General features: G+C 50.2%; 1 pseudogene; it reads left to right on the top strand.

Moving 5' to 3' along the window:
* Positions 1 to 8,421: 8,421 nt before the first annotated feature.
* LOC118981648 (uncharacterized) lies at positions 8,422 to 8,540 on the top strand (annotated as a pseudogene).
* Positions 8,541 to 20,009: the final 11,469 nt, after the last annotated feature.

Consider the following 20,009-nt stretch of genomic DNA (forward strand, 5'->3'; position numbering starts at 1 on the left):
ACCACGTGCAGTGGTCTGGAGCCACGCCTACTGGGTCCCTGAGCCGCGCCTGCCCTGGGAAGCCGTCAGGCTCACGGTGGTTAACAAAGTTTCCAAAAACCCTAATTTTCACAAAAAGCTTGAATTTTTTACCTTTATTGTATTTTTCCATTACCACTTAGTCCCCTGGAACCCCCTGCCCCCAGCAGTCACCACACTGTTGTCCATGTCTATGAGCGAAAATCTTAAATTTTATCATTAGCAACAAATTCTGTCAGTTTACCTTGCAACGACAGACTTATTTTATTCATTTTTGAGAAAATATCTGTCACATATGCAGTCTGTATAGTCCCAATTTATCTGTCAATATTTCTTTCAAGTAAGATGGTGTTCCATGAAAAAAGTGGCCAGGTCAGCTCACAGTTCAAACAGTTGCAGAAACGCTTTCCCTGGAGACAGCCATGGTGCTGTCAGCGGCGGAAGTGCCTGATAACAATTCCTGTTTTGTCACACAGAACATTTAAAAGGTGTCCATCAGGAGTCAATGTATAGTGCATTAAATAAATGTCACTGCTTCCCCAATGGCTGTCTTGAGTGGCACCCACAGTGTTTCCCTGTGAGGGCAGGCAGCAAAGACTGAAGGCTCTGGCTCCGTTTGGGGCCACTGCTATGTTTCCTGCTGAGGTGCCTGCAGGTTGACCGCTGCAATCTTTGCCTCACCTGTGTAGGAAATACCGCCCCAGCAAAGAGGGCCCGTGATGCTTTAGTGTCCGTGTGCAAAGGGTTTGGAGCTGGCAGGCTCCCCCCTGCAAGGGTCTGCTGTCTCCTCTGGAGTGGATATGAGGTACTAGGCGTGGGCCAGACCTTTTACTCTCTCTTTTTTTTTAAATCCTCACCCAAGGATATGTTTTACTGATTTTAGAGAGAGAAGAAGTAGGGAGAGAGAGACAGAAACATCGCAATATGAGAGAGAACATTGATCGGTTGCCTCTCATATGCATTCCAACTAGGAATCAAACTCGTAACCCAGGCATGTGCCCTGACTGGGAATCAAACCTGAAACTGTTTGGTGCATGGGACAACGCTCCAACCAACTGAGCCACCAGGCCAGGGCACGTCTTACTCTTTGGGGAAAAAAAAATACATGGTGGTAACAAGTAACAAGTGCTAGCGAGGATGTGGAGAAAGTGGAATCATCCGCACTGTTGGTGGGGGCAGTATGGGGGACTCCTCAAAAAACTAAAAATAGAACCACCCTAGGACCTGGCAATTCCACTTCTGGCTGTTTATCCAAAGAAAACAAACATGAATTCAAAAAGATGTATACACCCCTGTGTGTATTGCGACATTACTAGTAATAGACAAGTTATGAAAGCAATCTAAGTGTCCATGAATAGACCAATGAAGAAGATGTGGTCCATACATGTGATGGAGTACTATTCAGCAATAAAAAGGAACGAAATCTTGCCATCTGTGATGACATGGGTGGCCCTAGAGGGTATTACACTAATGGAATCAGCCAGAGAGAGAAAGGCAGTTGCTGTATAATCTCACTTAAGTGTGGAATATAACAAATGAATGAATAAACAAAACAAAAACAGACACATGGACGTTGAGGACAAACTGATGGCGAAGTTGGGAGGGAGAGGGTGGAGGTGGGGATAAAAACGCAAACACAGAGCGTTGGGTAGGCAGACGGTTCCTGCACTTAGTGGGGACAGTGGGACAAGGAAACACGTCCAGGTGGTTATGGAGGTATTCGTCAGTTCACATTCAAGCGTAGAATACAAACTAAACTGAAAAAATGGTAAGTACTTACTAAAACCACCTACAAAAAACAAGTAAAAAAAAACTCTAAAAAAATATTGTGGTAACAGGCCAACCTTGATATAAAATTTACATTTGCACCATTTTTAAGTGCACAGTTAAGTGGCACTGAGTATATACACTAGCTATCACTACTATCCCTCCATCCCTAGAACATTTTTCATTTCATAAAACTGAAACTCGGTTTCCATTAAACGCTAACTCCGAATTTCCTTATCCGAGGGTGCACGTAGGTCCTGCCCACTGTACCCCTCGCCCAGACATCGGCTGGAGGTGGATTTCTCGGCAGAACACAGGAGGCGGTGAGGGGAGTGCCCGGTCCCATGCTCTCTAGTGACAGGTGGCTGTTATAGTGAAAGAAAGCAGTGGCAGGGGGACACCCTGAGGGAAGTGTTGAACAGGAGGGTGACATGGGCAGACACTGCAGGGACTTCACTGTGTGGACGGTGGACTAGAAGAGGTGAGAGCAGAGGTGAGGAGACAGGTACCAAATTCTGGGAGAAGGGACAGAGGTCTGGGCCCTGCGGGAAGGGGCAGTGGGGATGCGGAAGGCGAGGTCCCTGGGAAATGCAGCAGGAGGGCTCGGCTGCAGGGAGTCTGAGCCGCCTGCCTCCCCGCGCTCTGCGCTCTGCATGCTGAGTGCTCCAGCTGAGGCTTTGCAAGGGCTGACTGCCCGAGCCGAGTGAAAATGCAGGGCTCCATGTCCAAAAATTATTAAGAATTTCAAAGTGGTGGCACCAGAGCATTACATCAAGAGCAGAATCCTTACCTTAGGGCCACTAGATTCGGAAGAAGAAAAAAGAGGACTCCCAGTTAAAGTTGAATTTCAGATAAACAGATAATGTCTTAGTATAAATGTCTTTGCAATAAAAAGATATTTTGTGTGGACGAAAAGGGGCCACATACCAACCCTGACAAGCTCAGGGGAGGCCAGCGTGGTGGCCTGGCAAACTCAGAGACCTAAAGAAACCACATAGGGTGGTCTGAAGTTAAAATTTCTTAACGAAAGGTAAGTCACAGCAGGTAGTCATGTCGTAGGCTGGTATCTTCCCTGACAAAGGTCAGCCTTTTCTTTAACCGAGCCTGTCTATCCTCGCATCTACGATAACATACCCTCGGAGTGTCAGAGCAACCCCCCTTTTCCAGGCCTTTCAGGGCACATTCTCCCATCAGAGGAAAAGCCCACAGGACCCCTCATTGTCGTCTTGTTCCCGCACACCATCTCTATGGGCCGTGAATGTTAGCTGTTAACCATTCTGTACCCACCAACGTAAAAGCTTGGGTCTCTCTGTTTCACTCTGTATCCGATCCCGGAGGCTTCCCCACTCCGTTTTCTCCCGCCTCCCTAATCTGTCACCGGTGGGTTGCATATATCCCTTGACGTCTTCCCCTCTGATTCTGATGTGTAAGTGGTAAACCACCATTTCCACAGTCCACTGCAGTTTTTCTTCCTGACAATTGTCAGTTTGGCTCAAATAACCTCATAAAAATTCTTTACAGTTTCGGCTGTTCTTAGGTTGACAGTTGTTTGTCTGAAATTCAACTTTAACCGGGATCCTGGATTTTAGCTTACCCAGGGGTCCTGCGGTCTCTCCCACTACCTGGGGCTCCTGGGAGAAGGGTCCCCAAACTTTAGTCTGCCTCAGAATCCCATGGAGCACTTGGTAGAGCAGATATTGGGCCCACCCCTTCTGTTTCTGATTCACAGGTCTGAGGTGGAGCCCAAGAATTTTTATTTCTAACAAGTTCCAAGGTAGTACTGATGCTGTTGGTCCTGGGGACACATTCTGAGAACCACTGCTCTAGGGCCCATTACCCCAGCGAAGCCCATAAACGGGGCACAGAAAAGCGCAGTGACCTAAAGCTACCACCAGAGGGCAGAAGCGCTCACTAGTCAGGCTTCAGGCTGCGCCCACAATCCTGAGGCTTAGTTTACACACCTTTGCTGTTTGCTCTGCGAGTCAACACGTCCAGGGCCCTGGCTACAACAAAAGCGTGGGTCAGACTCCGCGCCTGCCCTTGAGGAGTTCAGGGTCTGGAGAGCCAAACAAAGGTGTTAACTGGCAATTACAATCGGTACTGAAGTGATGGGAAGCACAGAGCAGAGCGGGTTGGGGCGGGGTGGGGAGGCTGTGGAGCCTAGAGGAGGCTGGGGGTGGTGGCAGGCTTCCTGGAGGACCTTGTCGCCTGAACCATGAATAGGAGTCACCCAAGTGGGGAGAAGAGGAAGAAGGGCATTCTGGGCATGGGCACACAGGCTGGGAAGCATCGGTTGCGTTCAAGGAGCCGTGTAGAGGCAGGAACAAGAATTGGTGGGTGAATACCTGGCAAGGAGGGCAGAGGCTTGGCTGGATCCTGAGGGTCTCAGTGAGCCCAGGAGGGTTTTCACTAGCTGGTGTGTTAGAATGAGCCCCTGGCAACTGTGAGGAGGAGGAGAGGCCAGAGGCAGGGAGACTAGCGAGGAGCCTGGTGCAATGGTCCAGGAAGAGGTGACCAGAGGAAGCAAGAATGACAACAGTGTCCCATCCATCCTTCCAGCCATCCACTCGCTGCACACTTTTTTGAACACATTTTCTGAGCTAAGCCCTGGGCTGGGTGCTGGGACTTGGTGGTAATCAAAACAGTTCCTGGCCTTCTCTGAGAGCTTACATTCTAACGGCAAAGGCCACGAGCCAGTGACACAGTGGGCCAGCCAGTGACAGCAGAGAGACCAGTACAAGGGATGCTAAGGAAGACAAATGGCAGGGTCCAAGCACTGAAGGGGGTGGGGGGCATCTCCCCGGAGAGCCCCTGACCTGGGCACCCCGACCTAGTGAGCACAGAAGCCCCATTCACCAGACCCTGGCGTCCTCCCCACCACAGCCCAGTGCTAACAATATGGCCATTGAAGGTTGCTGCCACTCCTTGGGGTCCGACCTTTCCTGCCCCCATCCTCCCTCAGCCACACAATCCTGGCCTTCAGCGAGGAAGAAAGAGCAGGATTATACGCAGGTACCAGGAGCTGGGCCCACCCTTCCACCAGAGTCAGTCTGCCCCAATCTCAGGTGAACACGCAGGAAGGCACCTTCTTCAGATGTCCAGGACTGTCATTCGAAGCATGTGAAGGGTTGGCCAGCTAGAGGCAGAGGGCTGGAGGAAGCGACCGGAAGTGCCAAGGGGATGTTCTAGAAGGGTGTTCTGGATGCTTGGGCTCTGTGGAGTACCACACTGGTCTTCAGAGGTAGGACTGATCCCATGGATGAAGCTGATTAAACTCAAACTAACTGTAGCATGATTTCTGGAAGAGTGGCCTTCTTGCTGTTTCCTAAGAACATGCTCCGTTCACTCTAGCCTTGGGGCCTTTGCACACGAAGTTCTGTCTGCTTGGGGTGCTCATGCCACTCCAAGGCCTCTACAGGGTCGGCTTCTGTGGTAGGAAGAATAATGGCCCCCAGAGATGTCCACGTGCTGATCCCTGGACGGGTTAACTTATATGGCAAAGGGGGGTTTGCAGGTGTGATTAAAACAAGGGTGTTGAGGTGGGGAGAGACCCTGGTGGCCCAATGTAATCTCAGTGGTCGTTATTAGAGGGAGGTGGACGGGGGTTCAGAGGAAGAGGAAGAGATGTGACGACAGAAGCGGAAGTCAGGGAGATGGGGGGACAGGAAGATGCTACACTCTGGCTCCGAAGACAGAGGAAGCGGCCACAAATCGTGGAGTGCGGGCACCTCCAGGAGCTGGAAACGGCATGAAAACAGATTTGCCCCTGGAGCTTCCAGAAGGAATGAGGTCCTGCCGACCCACTTTCATCTTCTGACATCCAGAACTAGGAGAGAATACACTTCTATTGTTTTAAGCCACCAAGTTCATGGTAATTTGTTCCAGTAGCCACGGGAAACGCAGCTCCTTAGCACTGAGGTCCAGGCTACCCTGTGTGCAGAGGCAGTTGTTCCCACCGCCGCCAACCACCTGTCCTCGTGGCCCGTACCATGATCTGAAATTACCATATTTATTTCCTAGTTTATGGCCTGCCTCCTCCGCCCCCTACACGCAGCTCCTTGAGAGCAGAGGCCTTATTTTGTTCACTCTTGTGTCTCTGCCCCTAGAACAGTGCCTGGTACTCAAAGGGCTCTCGGTAAATATTTGTCGCATAAAGTCAAGACTGAAGGAATAAATGAAAGACTGAATATGATCTGTCTCACGTGCGCGCTGAGGGCGCAGGAAGGGAGACACTTTGGCTGGCTGGTGGGGGCGGGGGAGCTCCCAGGCAGAAGGGGTCTCAGGAGCTTTGAGAATGGAGAGGCTCGGAGGGGTGGGCAAGGCAAGCATGTGCCTGCCCATGGGGGCTGGAGTGGCACCAACACAGAACCTGTGCATGCACTTTGCAGGTTACAGTTTCAAGCTGAGGATTTTTTTTTCCCTGGCGCTCAGCCCACCCTCGCAGGTCTTCCAGGGCTGGAACCACGTGTCAGGGAGCTCGAGGAAGCTGCCCAGGCCCCTGACCCTCAGCCTATTCTGATCCCTTTATATCCCAGACTGTATCCTGGGACCTGGCCACCACTTGTCCAGCTCCCCCTTCTTCATTGCCCTGACGCTGGGGCCCGGGCAGGGTGAACAAAGAATCCATTTGTAGGCGGTGCCCGAGACTTGGGCCACTATGGGTCCTGGGCTTCAGGGACGCCCGTGGGAGCCTTCAGATGCCCTCAGGTGTGAGGCTGCAGTGGACAGGACTCTGGGCCCCAGGCAGGGGGAACCTGGCTTCAGAACCCAGGCTCTATCGTTCCTGGGCTGTTTGCAGCTCACTTTCCCCATTTGCAAGTTGGAAGTGTAAAGGCCTACCTAGCAGCAGGTAGTTAACGGAGAATGCAAGGACTCCTGGCATGCAGGGGGCACCCAAAAGTGCGAGTTGCTTTTCTCCTATGACTGCTTTGGGGGCACAGACTGCCAGTTTTGCCCCTGGTGACCCCCTTTCAACCCCAGCCCTCAACTTTAGAGTTTTTTTCCACAACTCTGTCCCAGCTAGAGAGAAGGGGAAACTGAAGGTCAGAGGGATCAGAGACTTGCCAGAAGTCACACACTGAGTACAGACTGGAACCCACAGCCTGACTCTTGGTCTGGGCTCTGCGGATGCCTGGCTTCTCCTTTTCTGTTCATTTCCCATCTTGCCTTGAAAATGCTGAGCCTGGGTGGGGCTACCATGCGTGCAGCCCCAGCTAGGGGGCCCCTCCCCCATCACACACTCTCACACACACACACACACACGCACAGGCACAAAACTGAGAACTCCGGATACTTCCATGAAAGGCTGGTTTCCCTCATGAGTCAGAGCAGACCCAGAGCAGAGGGCCTTAGGCCTGGCTGGTCTGCAGTCCCAGAGCTCTGGCCTGCCCAGAGAGCGGTTCCCCCCTCCCTACTGGGACCTCTGGACACAGGCCAGCGCAGCTGCATCCCCTCAGCAGGGCCTGCAACCATAGGCCCACGTTGCATCAGCTCGGCCTGTCTCTGTGCCCGCTCCTTTCCTGCCAGCCAATGGGGCCCGGCCTAGTGTACAGATCCCGGCTCTGACCCACCCACTGGCCAGGGAATCACCAGGGCAGCCCTGTCCTCCCTCAGCATTCTCAGCCAGGGAGGCTGAGATGGAGGGGCCAGCGCTCCAGGCATCCAGCAGGGCCTTCCTCCCGCTTCCCCCACCTCACCAATGGCCCTGCGAGTTCCACCTTGATTCTCTTTCCTGGAGGTGACAAAGGTGCCCCTCTGCCCCAGCCTCTATTCTTCTCACCCTCTGTACCTTCGCTCACCCACACCTACCATTCCATGGCATCCATTACTTTCCTGGGCCATGACTCTGAAATTGTCCTGTCCAGTGCCTGGCCTCCCCTCCCCAGTGCCACACTCGTGGATGCTGCAGCCTCCTGGGTGTGTCCAACCTACAGACAATAGAGCTCAACACGCTCCCATCTCAGAATCTCCATCTCAGGAAGGGAGTCATTTGCCACCCGCTCACCCTGGCCAGACCCCGGGGCCCTCCTTCCTCCTTCCCCCGGGCCCTCTCCAGCCCCATGGCGCCTGCTCAGGTCCAGGCAGTGGCATCTCACTCTGGGCTCTTGTGGCATTCTCCTCTGACCTCCGTCCCCGCCGCCCCCCCCCCCGCCCCCACACTCTCCATTCCACAGGCAGAGAACTCCTCCGAAAGCACGGGATGTGCCCTCATCACTTCCCTGCTAAACTGCCTTCAGGAGGAAGCTCCGAGCTTCTGTCCCTCAGGCTCCTACTGGTGGCCTGGCCACCTTCTGTAGCTTTACCCACACTTGCTCCTGCCCGCCTGCCTCGGCTGCTTCCCAAGAAATCCGGTCAGGATGTAGCTCATTTTAGCCAGCGGCCTAAAGCCAGCAGACCCACCCCTGCCCCCCACCTACCCCCGCCTGGCCGGAGGGCCTCTGCCCCAGCCTCCCCACTCAGATCTTCATCCCCCACTGCTGTTTTTCTTTTAGTCAGCTTATTGATTTAAAACATGAATTATAAAAGTAAATGTGCTATTGAAAAATTTCAGAGAAAAAGAGAGGCGAAAATACAGGTAATGTGTATTTGTATCTCCAAAGATAAACAGCATTAAGTCATTTAAGAATGTTTCCTTCTACACTTACCTGGCAGGGTGAGGTTTATCCATTGCACTACGGTGTGCTGGCCTCTGCGATATCCCCACGCGTGGGACTGCCTGATTCGTGGTCCTGGGGGACGGTTTGCACTGTCCCCTAAACACTAAATGAAAGAGGAAAAAGGAGCCCTGACCCGTGTGGCTCAGTTGGTTGGGCTTTGTCCCATAAAGCAAAAAGCGGCTGGTTCAATTCCCTGTCAGGGCGCATGTCTGGGTAGGGGGGTCGTCCCCGGTCGGGGCATGAATGAACTGATCAATGTTTCTCTCCCTCTCTTGTTCCCTCCCCTCCCCTCTCTAAAAATAAATCAATATAATCCTTTTTAAAAATTATTTTCTTCTGGCTGTTCTCTTGAGCATTATATCTGTCTACCTATTATTAATGCGCCTTCCCTGTCGGGACAGAGCACCTCCAAACAGCAGAAATGGTCTTAAAATCAAGTGGTGTGGATGAAAAAGGAAGTTCTATGCAAAGTAACCTCAGGGTGATCTGATCATAAATCCTTAATGGGATTTATAACATGCAACTTCCTCAGTGAAGGCTTTATTTTGCCTTAAGCAAGCCTGTCCATCGTTGCTATGCGTGTAGGGTTACTTTTGAAGTAAGCGGTAGCCACCCTCATAACCTTAACTACCCTGTAATGCGATCCCTGCCTTGCCTTCTCCCACCTCCATGTTATCTTCCTTATCTTCCCTCCTTAATTTCAAATGCATTAAAGAAGCTGCAAAACTGTTATTCTTTGGAGCACTTGAGATCTGGCTCCATGGCATTTATGACCGATTTGGTGCAAATAAACTCATAAAAATTCTCTACGGGTATGGACATTTCTTACATTTGCAGTGGAAATCACCTCACGACAAGAGCCTACTCTTTGGTGAAATGTGAGCCTCCTTCCACACATCTGTGCCTCCGTACATAGAGATACATAAACACGCCGTTTCACAAGCTACTGTCTTTTCAGTCCACGGAGCTACCTTTCTCAAGGATTAAACGGCTTCCCCGTTCATGATGGCTGCCAATAGTCCGTCCCTCCCTGACGCGGCCTCCAAAGTTCGGCCCTACCAACAAGGCCATAAAGAACACCCTTGTACATGGGCCTCTGCTCATATTTTCGAAAATCTCTTCCTCAGGCTAAATTCTAACAAACTGATTTTTTAAAAAAGAACATAAATCATTTTAAATTTAAAACATGTGTGAATAGGGAGTGCCTTTATATAGTCCAAAAATTCATAAGGGATGGAAGCTAAGTCTCACTCCTGTCCCTCTCGCTCCCATCCAGTCCTTCCCCTGCAGAGCAAGAACCCCCAGTTCTCACCGGTCTGCAGGCTCAGAGGTGCGGGCACAGCACTGGCAGCGCAGCTGTCCCCTCTGGGGCTCCACTCTAAGGTCCTGTCAATATCAGGACACAAAGAACTTCCCTTAATTTTTTTTCTCCCAGTTTCTTGGCATCCCCAACCCCTACTGATGGACAGTTAGGTTGTTTCCAGTTCCCGCTACGACAAACCGTGTTGCAGAGAATTATTCAGTAACACGTTTTTAATATTTATTATTTTTTGGAATACACAACATTATATTAGTTTCAGATGTACAACACAGTGATTAGGCATGTATATAACTTACAGAGTGATCACCCCGATAAACCTAGCACCCCTGTTACACCGTACATAGTCATTACACTATTATTGGCTATATTCTCTATGCTACACTTTACATCCCCATGGCAACCTTGTAACCACCAATTTGTACTTGTTAATCCCTTCCCCCTTTCCTCCCCACCCCCAATGCCCCTCCCAACTGGCAACCATCAAATTGTTCTCTGTTTTACTTGTTTATTTTGTTTTTTAGATTCCACATGTAAGTGAAATCAAGTGGTATTTGTCTTTCTGCATCTGAATTATTTCACTTAGCACAGTGCCCTCTAGGCTCATCCATTTTGTCACTAGAGGAAGATTTCATTCTCATTTATGGCCACGTAGTATTGCCTTTTATACGTGCACCACCGCTTTTTATGTGCTCATTTATTGATGGGCACTGGGGTTGCTTCCACGGCTCAGCTATCATAAACAACACTGCAATAAACATACGGGTGCATACACCTTTTTGAATTAGTGTTTCAGATTTCTCTGGCTATAGGCCCAGAAGTGGAACTGCCAGGTCATAAGGCAGCTCTGTTTTTCATTTTTGAGGACCCTCTATACTGTTTCCCACAGTGGCCGCACCGATCTTCCTGCCAGCAGGGCGTGAGGATTTCCCTTCCGCCACATCCTTACCTGTACCCGTCCATGTTGACTTACTGTTGCTAACCACTCAAGAGGTATCAGCTGACATCTTATTGTGGTTTTAATTTGTATTCTTCTGATGATTAGTGTCACTGGGCATCTTTTCACGTGTCTGTTGACCATCTGCATACCCTCTGTGGAGAAGTGTCTGCTTAATCCTCTGCCCATTTTTCCAACTTGGATTGTTTGGGTTAGTGCGTGTGTGTGTGTGTGTGTTGATGTTGACTTGTATGAGTACTTTATAAATTTTGGACATTGATCACTTATCAGATGTATCATTGGCAAATAATTTCTTGCATTCAGTAGGTTACCTTTTCGTTTTGTTGGTGGTTCCCTTTGCTGTGCTAAAACTTTTTAGTCTGAGGTAGTCCCATTTGTTCATTCTTCTTGTGTTGTCCTTGCCCAAGGAAATATATTAGAAAAAATATTACTAAGAGAAATGTCGGACATTGACTGCCTATGTTTTCTTCTAGGACTTTTTATGGTTTCAAGTTTTACATCGAAGTCTTCAATCCACACTGAATTTGTTCTTTTATATGGTGTAAGAAGCTGGTCTAATTTCACTGTTTTGCTTGTATCTGTCCCATTTTCCCAACACCAATTACCAGACAGACCGTCTTTAGCCCATGGTATATTCTGTTTCCTTTGTCATTATCAATGGACCATATAGGTGTGGGTTTGATTCTGCGTTCTGTTCCATTGATTTGTGTGGCCTTTTTAATGGCAATGCCATGCTGACTTGATTACCATAGCCTGTAGTGCAGTTTGATATCAGGTAGTAGGATTCCTTCGACTTTGTTTTTCTTTCTTAAGATCACTGTGGATATTCAGGGTTTCCTATGGCTCCTTATAAATTTTAGGATTATTTGTTCTAGTTCTGTGAAAAATGCCATTGGGATTTTGATAGAGATTGCACTGAATCCATAGACTGCTTTGGACATTTTAACAATGTCAATTCTTCCTGTTCATCAGCACGATGTGTGCTCCCATTTATTTGTATCTCCTTCAATTAATTTTAAAATCTTCTCCTTCAATCTTAAAATTTTCCAAGTACAGGTCTTTTATCTCATTGGTTACATTTATTCTTTGGTATTTTATTTTACATTTCACTTATTTAATTTTTGATGACCATGAACATGTAAAATATTTAATTTCACTTGCCTATTACATAGAAGAGTATTTTCCAAAACAGATTATTTTTTTATTTTTTCATGTAGTTTAGTTTTTCCCCATTGCCTTTGCATGATTTTTCTATTTTAAATCATTTTTATTTTTTAATTACAGTGGACATACATCATATTAGTTTCAGGTGTGCAGAGATTACACATTACATAACTTAATAAGTGGTCACCCCAATAAATCTCACACCCATCTGATACGATGCATAGTTACTAGGATATTATTAACTGTATTCCATAAGATGTATTTTACATCCCATGACTATTCTGTAACAATCAATTTGAACTTCTTAATCCCTTCACCTTTTTCACTTATTGTTCCAACTCCCTTCTACCTGGCAACCATCAAAATGCTGTCTGTATCTATGAATTTGTTTCTGTTGTGCTTGTTCATTTATTTTGTGTTTTTTTTTAGATTCAGTTATAGATACGCATTTATTGTCATTTTATTGTTCTTTTTTTAAAAATCTTTTTCTTCTTCTTAAAGAGGACCCTTTAACACATCAGAGAGTACTGGTTTGGTGGTGAGAAACTCCTTTAGTTTTTTCTTGTCTGGGAAGTTCTTCATCTGCCCTTCCACTCTAAATGATAGCTTTGCTGGGTAGACTAATGTTTGTAGGTCCTTGGTTTTCATCACTTTGGCTATTTATTGCCAATCCCTTCTGGCCTGCAAAGTTTCTGTTGAGAAATCAGCTGACAGTCTTATGGGAGCTGCCTTGTGGGTAACGAACTGCTTTTCTCTTGCTGTTTTTAAGATACCCTCTTTGACTTTAACATTTGGCATTTTAACTATAATGTATCTTGGAGTGGGCCTCCTTTCATCCATCTTGTTTGGGTTTCTCTGTGCTTCCTGGACTTGAAAGTCTGTTTCCTTCACCAAATTAAGGAAGTTTTCTGTCATTATTTTTTAAAATAGGTTTTCAATTTCTTGCTCTGTCTCTTCTCCTTCTGGCATCCCTGTGATGTGAATGTTGTTAGGTTTGAAGTTACCCCAAAGGCTCCTTACACCATCCTCATATTTTTTGGAATATATTTCCTTTTTATTGTTCTGATTGGGTGTTTTTTGCTTCCTTATCTTCCAAATTGCTGATTGGATCCTCTCATTTGCCTAATCTGTAGCTGACACTTTCTAGTGTAGTGTTCATTCTAGTTATTGTAGTCCTCACTCTGACTATTTGTAATTGTTTCTATGTTCTTTTTATATTTTTACCTTTTAAAAAAGGGTTTTATTTATTTATTTATTTTTAGAGAGAGGGGAAAGGAAGGAGAGAGGCCAACCAATTAGGGCATCCATGTTCTCTTTAATGCTCACTATCTGTTCACTGACTTTCTCACTGAGGTCACCTATTCTTCCCTTAAGTTCCTTGAGCATCCTTATAACCAGTGTTTTAAACTCTATCTGGTTGATAGCTTGCCTCCATTTCATTTAGCCTTTTTTAGATGGGAGGTTCCCCTGTTCTTTCATCTGAGGCATGTCTCTCTTTCTCCCTATTTGGCTGCCTCCCCGTGTGTGTTTCTGTGTATTAGGTAGATCTGCCTCGTCTCCCAGTCTTGGCAGGGTGGCCTTATATAGCAGGTGTCTTGCGGGGCCCAGAGGTGCAGTCTCCCTGGTCACCTGAGCTGAGTGCTCTAGGAGTGTCCTCCTGTTGTGGTTGATCCTTGAGTGCTGAGGCTGGCCAGCTGTGAGGACTGGCCCTGACCACAGCACGAGCTGCTGTGCTGGGGCTGGCCCCACAGAGCAGGATCTGCCCAGCAGGGCCAGGGGCCTGCCAAGACCACTTTGAGTGGCCACTTGTAGAGCCAATTGCGTGGTGCTCTGTTGTGGTCTGAAGCTGGCCACGGGGTTTTATGGTTTTGGGGTCTCTTGGGAAGGAGTTTGGTGCAAATCAAATGCAGACACTGCCTGTGACTGGCCCAGGGCTACCTGTTAGGATCTGCAAATTGATCTGCAGTTGGTAGCTGCCTGTGCTAGGCCTGGATGCATGTCGGCTAAGGCATGCTGTGAACCAAGTCTGGCTGCTACCTGTACCAGTCCTGGAGCAAATCAACAAAAAGCCCAAGTCACCCCGAGACCTACCACCACCTGCCTTCCACCTGTTAAACCCTGAAAGAATCTTGGGCAGAACACCTGTTGTTTGAGGCAGGGTCTCAGGGAGTCACAAGGATAGGGCAAGTGGTGTTCACCAGGTTAACATGGATTCATATATGGCGCCCATGCTGTGCCTGAGGCCACTCAGCTAAAGTCTCAGGGTACATCTTGGCCAGCTACCAACCACCTGGGGCCTGTGGACCTTTGTGGTAGGGCGGGGTCTCAGGAATTCAACAGAGAAGAGCTGGTAGAGGTCACCAGGCTATTGTAGATTCAGATTTCGTCATGTGGGGAGAGACCCAACAATGGAAAGATGACACCTGTCAGCTGTGTGTGATGGCTCCAGACAGGGTGGCCACTGTCCCTCCAGCCCTCATGCCAAAGCCAGGCAGCTCTGTTTCTCCCTGCCTCTGACACCCCCGAGCTGCTGTCCCTCCACTGGAGCCCAGGTGAGTGCCTGCCTGTGAGTGTTTGTGCACTGACCCTTTAAGAGGATGCCTGGGTTTCCAGCTACCTTCTGAGTCACCCAGGCGGATAGAACCCCTTCTTGATAACGAAGTCCCTTTAACTTTTCTTGGTGGCAATAAACTCCGTTAGCTTTTTCTTGCCTGGGAAGCTCTTTATCTGTCCTTTGATTCTACATGATAGCTTTGCTGGGTGAAGTAATCTTGGGTGTAGGTTCTTGCTTTTCGTCACTTTGAGTTTCATGCCCATCCCTTCTGGCCTGCTCAGTAACGTGTTGTTAAAGCTCCCAGTGCAAACTGCCTTCTAGAAGGGATGTCCCAACTCCTCCTCCTGCCCACAGTGAGGATGAGCCCTTCTTCCCATTAAAATGAAATCCCTCAGACCCTTCCAGATCCTGCTTGTATCTCCATGTTACAGATGAGGAGACGGAGGCACAGAGCGGCACAGTGACTGTCCAAGGTCACTCAGTGAGTGGTGGCACCCAGACTTCTTGCCTCCCAGGCTGGGTTCCTCCCCTCTGCCGGGCTGTCATCCCCAGGGCTGTCTCCACTCCAGTCACGGCTCCTTGCTGTCCTGCTGTGCATGTGCGAGACCAGGCGTGAGAGGAACTGCCTGGAGATTGCTTGGAGAACAGAGGTGGCTTCTTAAGATTAAATAGGGTTTTGATGAGGTGAGGAAGAGGTGAGCAGAGTGGCATGAAGATGCCAACACCACTGAGTTCTCCAAGTACAGGTAAAATTTGTTATTTTACCTGTGCTCCTCATCATCCTTGAGATTATCCTTCCTATCTCACCGAGTGTGGAACTGGATCATGGGCACACAGCTAAAATGCATCCGAGCTGGGACAGACCCGAGGGTTCTGACCCCCAAGCCAAAGCTTCTCACAGTCTCACATGGGGGACGTTGTCCTGGGTTGAAGCAAATTGGGGTTGGGGTGGAGATGGGGTTAGAGCTCAGGGGTCCCTTTCCTGAGTGTCAGGGATGCTAAGACAGGAAGGCAACCCTGTGGCTGATCTGGGCATTAGTGTTATCACCGCTGTTGGTGTCACCCGGGGGAGAGAAGAACCGGGCACTGGACAAGGGAGTGGCCACAGACGGAGAGAAAGGAAAGGGAAGTAGTGAAAAACCATATCAACACCTCTCCAACCCTCCAGGCCTGGCCTTGCAGATTCCCTGGCTGCCAGAAGGGGCCTGGGGGAAGCAAGGAAGCTCCCAGTTCACCCCAATGAAATGTGCTCCCCATTTCCATGCTCGGGCCCTAAGTAGGCAGAGAGCCTTTGCCCAGGAGCACCCAGGACACACACTTGCAAACTGGCATGCCTGACGCAAGGGGATGAGGGCAATGAAAGGGCTTGGAGTTTCTCTAGGGGTCTCTGTGGATAACAGAAGGGTCTGAGGCTGGCTCAGTGAATGGAATCCGAGGCTGGGCTCAGGGGCCCTGTCCCCGTGTGCTGCCCTTGGCTCATGCTGTTTCCCAATGGGATCCACGTCCTTGCCTTGTTGGGTTTTGGCATCCCACACTTGAGAGACGCTCAAGAAATGCCCGCAGGTTGTGAGATGAGGGCTGGGAAATGTCACCTGGCAGGAAGGCAGGGTGACAAGGAGAAGTCATCATACTCTCTCACTTCACAAAAGGAAACTGAGGCCCAGAGAGGGGACGTGACTTCCCCAAGGCTTCCCAGCTAATAAGGAGTTAAGAGGTGAGAGCGGTGCTTCAGGACCGTGCCCTTCCCCAGCCCCTTGAGTCTGCGCCAGTGCAGCACCTGTGCCTCGTGTAGTGCATCTGTGTGGCTAGAGGGTTACGCAGACCTGTGTGTGAAAGAATTGCATGAGGGACCACAGTGTGCGCGTGGACAAATGTCCCTGCAGTGTCACATGTCAGTGAGTGTGTGTCTCCAGGGTGTTGTGTCAGGCCTGTTAGTGAGGGCACTGTGTAACTTCTCTCAGCACAGGGATTGCAGAGGGGGTGGGGCCCAGCCCACTCTGGGAAGAGGCAGGGAGGGGTCATAAGCCCGCCCACCCCCATATCCACCTCCCACCCTCCAACGTGGCAGCTGGCTCCACACTCAGAGAGAGGGAATCAGAGATTGCAGAGAAATTGCGTTTCCCTGACTCATGCTTTGGGCTTGGAGCACATTCTTGGTTCCTGGCCAGCATCTCAGAGAAGAACCGCCTGTGGTGGCCACGCAAGAGGCAATTTGGTTCTAGGAGCCCTTCTGGGCCCCATTTTCTCCCAGGTAAAAACTGCCTTCCAATCCCCATCCTATAATTAAAAGTGAGATACTGTTTAGGGTCCCTGCGCAGGCCATGGCCACAGAGAAGGGCCCCATAGATGTCACTTCCCTCCCCTCCCCCACTGCCCCATGGACGAAAAGACCTAATTCAAATCCAGGTCTGACTGCAACTCTGCAGTATGCCCTTGGACACACTTAGACTTCCCGAGCCTCAGTTTTCTTATGTTTAAAACGTGGACATTTGTACTTAACCTACAAGTATTCAATACGATAATATGAATGTACTGGGCACTTACATAATGCTAGTTTTTGTCCCAGAATTTTGTGGGGTGAGGACTACTTTAACCTAGCCATTAATGACTACCAAAGAACGACGTGCTGCGTCACCTTGGGAAAATGTTCCACCCCTCAGTTTCCCTCTCCGTACAGTGTGAATACAATTGAACTTAATGGTTTTCTATCTCCTGCTGCCCACACCTCTTGGGACCCAGAGAATTTCCAGCTGAGCCCCTGAGGGAGGTGGCAAGGGGTGGGGGGCCCGCAGGCAGGCAGGCAGCAACAGCTCCAACAGGGAGCTGGTCACTGGAGGAACACAGACGTGCCATGCTGGAGTTTCTCTGCATGTCAGACCCTCTCCCCACTCCAGAAAGAGTGCTTTTTCCAGCAAGTGCAGCCTGGGAGTGTGGGGGATGGTCAGCATTGGCAGGGCCAGAGCTGGGCTCAGAGCTAAGAATAATGTGGCAAAGGCTCTCGAAATTTTTTGGCTGATCTTGGAAATTTAAAGGAGACTTGCCTTTTTCTTTCTTCAGGGAGGCTGTGCTTGGAGCCCAGCAGACCGCAGCCGCCACTTCCCATCACCAGTGAGTGAGGCGTCACTGGCTGCACTGACCATGCCTCTCCTGGCATGTCCTGTGCTGGGTACTGGGGCCTCAAAGTGAGAGGGAGAAGGCCCTGCCCGTCCAAAGTCTCCAGTGACAATGCAGAGTGATGACAGGAGATAATGCAGCACAGAAAAGGCCTCTGACCCAGTCTCAGCTACACAGGGGTTTGGGGAGGCTGGCCGAGGGTCTTCACTCCCAGCCCCTCCCTAGGCCTCAGCTTCCCTATCTGTAAATAGAGGGCATTGGTCCTTCCTGCTCTGACTTTATAGGATTCTGGGTTTATTTACTAGCAGGAACCTCCGTGTATCCTCGCCTTTCAGGGCAGTCACAGAGTCACAGCGCTCAGCTTTCCCCTAAGGTGTTGGTGAGGCCTCAGAGAGCTAAGTGACAGAAGATTGTGGGAGAAATGGAATCTCTGTGGGATTTTGACATCTGGACCTGCTGGAAACCAAGGCAAACATCTCATTCATTCCACCAGCTTTCATGGACCCTTAGCTCACTAGCCAATTACCATCTGAGGGCCACACGAGTGGTGGGGGGATGGGTGCCGGGAGGGGTAGGTGGTAGGGTAGAGGGTGAGGTCTGGCCTGGGACCCAGGTAGTTTTCTTGAGTAGCAAGGACTTAAAGGACTTACCCTTAAACACAACACACATCGAGGCAGGCAGGAAGCATGCAAGAACCAGGACAGCCACCCCAAAGAGATGGCCATGCCCAAAGGCTGAAAGAACTGTTACAGATCAGACCTATCCTAGGCAATCCTGGGCTGCCTCCTAAAGAGTGAGCTCCTCCCTGGAGGTGCCTGGGTGCTGGCCTTTTGGGGATACTACTGAGGAGACTTCTGCCTGGGGCGGCAGACAGGAACCCACACTCTGAGCTGCCTTGCCGCCCACAGTCCTTACTCTAAGATTTACTCTTAACTCTAATCTTTATTCTAAGATTCTTTGACTCTACGATTTAACTTTCTCAGATTCCTCAGGTGGGTTCAAAGATTCCACGGGGCTTTGAGTAAGATGTCACATTCTCTGACGATCACTTTAGGATTTGAGTAATCTCTGAATCTCCCACCTGGATTCTGAGAGTCCGAAGCTCTTCGAGTCCTTTCGATCAGACTGAGCAGCTGCAGCCTGGCCCAGACTGAGAAGTCAGTCACCTGGGCGGCCAGAAAGGGCCCTTCCTAGCACTGCTGCCAGGGACCCAGACGATTCACCTCCGCTTTGCTGGGACTCCCTTGCTCCCCAAGATACACCTGGAAGAAAGATGTTCAGCACAGTGTGTTGACTGAAGGAATGAGTGAGTGAATGAATGAAGTGTCCCTTCTGCTCCATACTGTGCCCGTCTATCACCCATCATTTCACTATTAAAGAAGATTGGGGAAGAGGAAGATAGTCCTAAATAACCTCCTGCCCTCCTGAGTACCCTACTAACATTCACACACCCAACTCAGGATGTGCACCCTGGGGTGGGGGACAGGGACGGGACTTTGTCCTGTTCTCTGCTTCAGAACCCGGGACAAAAATGAATAACAGCTTAGCTCCTATATCAAGGGGCTATCAGCTGTGGGAGGGTGGGGTGGAAGTAGTTGATAGGGAGAGATGGAACTTGTGGGAGGGGACCCAGATTGGGGGGGGGGGGCGGTGCAGGGAAGACCAAGGAAAAAGACAGAGACAGACCTGGAAGAAAGCAAAGAACGACTTAGCACCACATTTCACAGCCAGAACTGGGGCCCAGAAAAGGAAAGCAACTTGCTTAGGGTCACACAGCACACTAGTGGACAGCCAGGGTTTTCTTCCCTGTGCACCCCTCCAGGCCCGGCCAGATCACCTGATGCTCCCCAGTATCTGTGCCCCTATCACTCCAAGGCTTTCCTGGGTGAGGGTCGGGTACTGGGTCTGGTTCGGGTCCCTCTCCCCTTCAGGGTGGTAACTGAAGTTACCACGGTGCTCGGGATAAACTGCGGATGGAAAGGAGAGGGGCCCCGACTGAGGAGAGGCCGAGTAGAGAGACCCAATAAAGTCGGCTCGAAAGCAGGGGTGAGGGTGTGGGCAGTCCGGGCACAGGCACGGTCCCAGCAGGGGATGGACGGGATGCTGGAAGGAATGTGCGGCCACGCATAAGCTGGCGGTGCTGGGAGCCTGGGGGTAGGAGGGGCGCTTCTGGGGGAGCCGGACCCTGTAGCCCTGTGTCCCCTCCGCCTCAGCAGTCAGAACTCCCCCCACCCCGACCTCCAGGACCACAAGGATCTGGAGTCTCCGCTAAGTCGCGGGACGCCTGCCCTCGGCGCATCCTGCAAGTCCGTGTCCCGATCCCACCGCGGAGCTCCCCTGCGCCCATCCGTCGACGGGGGCAGTAGGACCCAGGGGCTGGGAGACTGCCCGCGGAGGGCGGGGGCCGGGGCGGTTTAGGGGGAGGTCTTTGGCTTTTTTTGGCGAAGCCCGGGCGCCCTC

Source organism: Sturnira hondurensis, unplaced genomic scaffold (assembly GCF_014824575.4).
Source record: "Sturnira hondurensis isolate 20B ecotype Veracruz unplaced genomic scaffold, ASM1482457v3 Scaffold0024385, whole genome shotgun sequence".
In the NCBI taxonomy this organism is placed as follows: Eukaryota; Metazoa; Chordata; class Mammalia; order Chiroptera; family Phyllostomidae; genus Sturnira; species Sturnira hondurensis.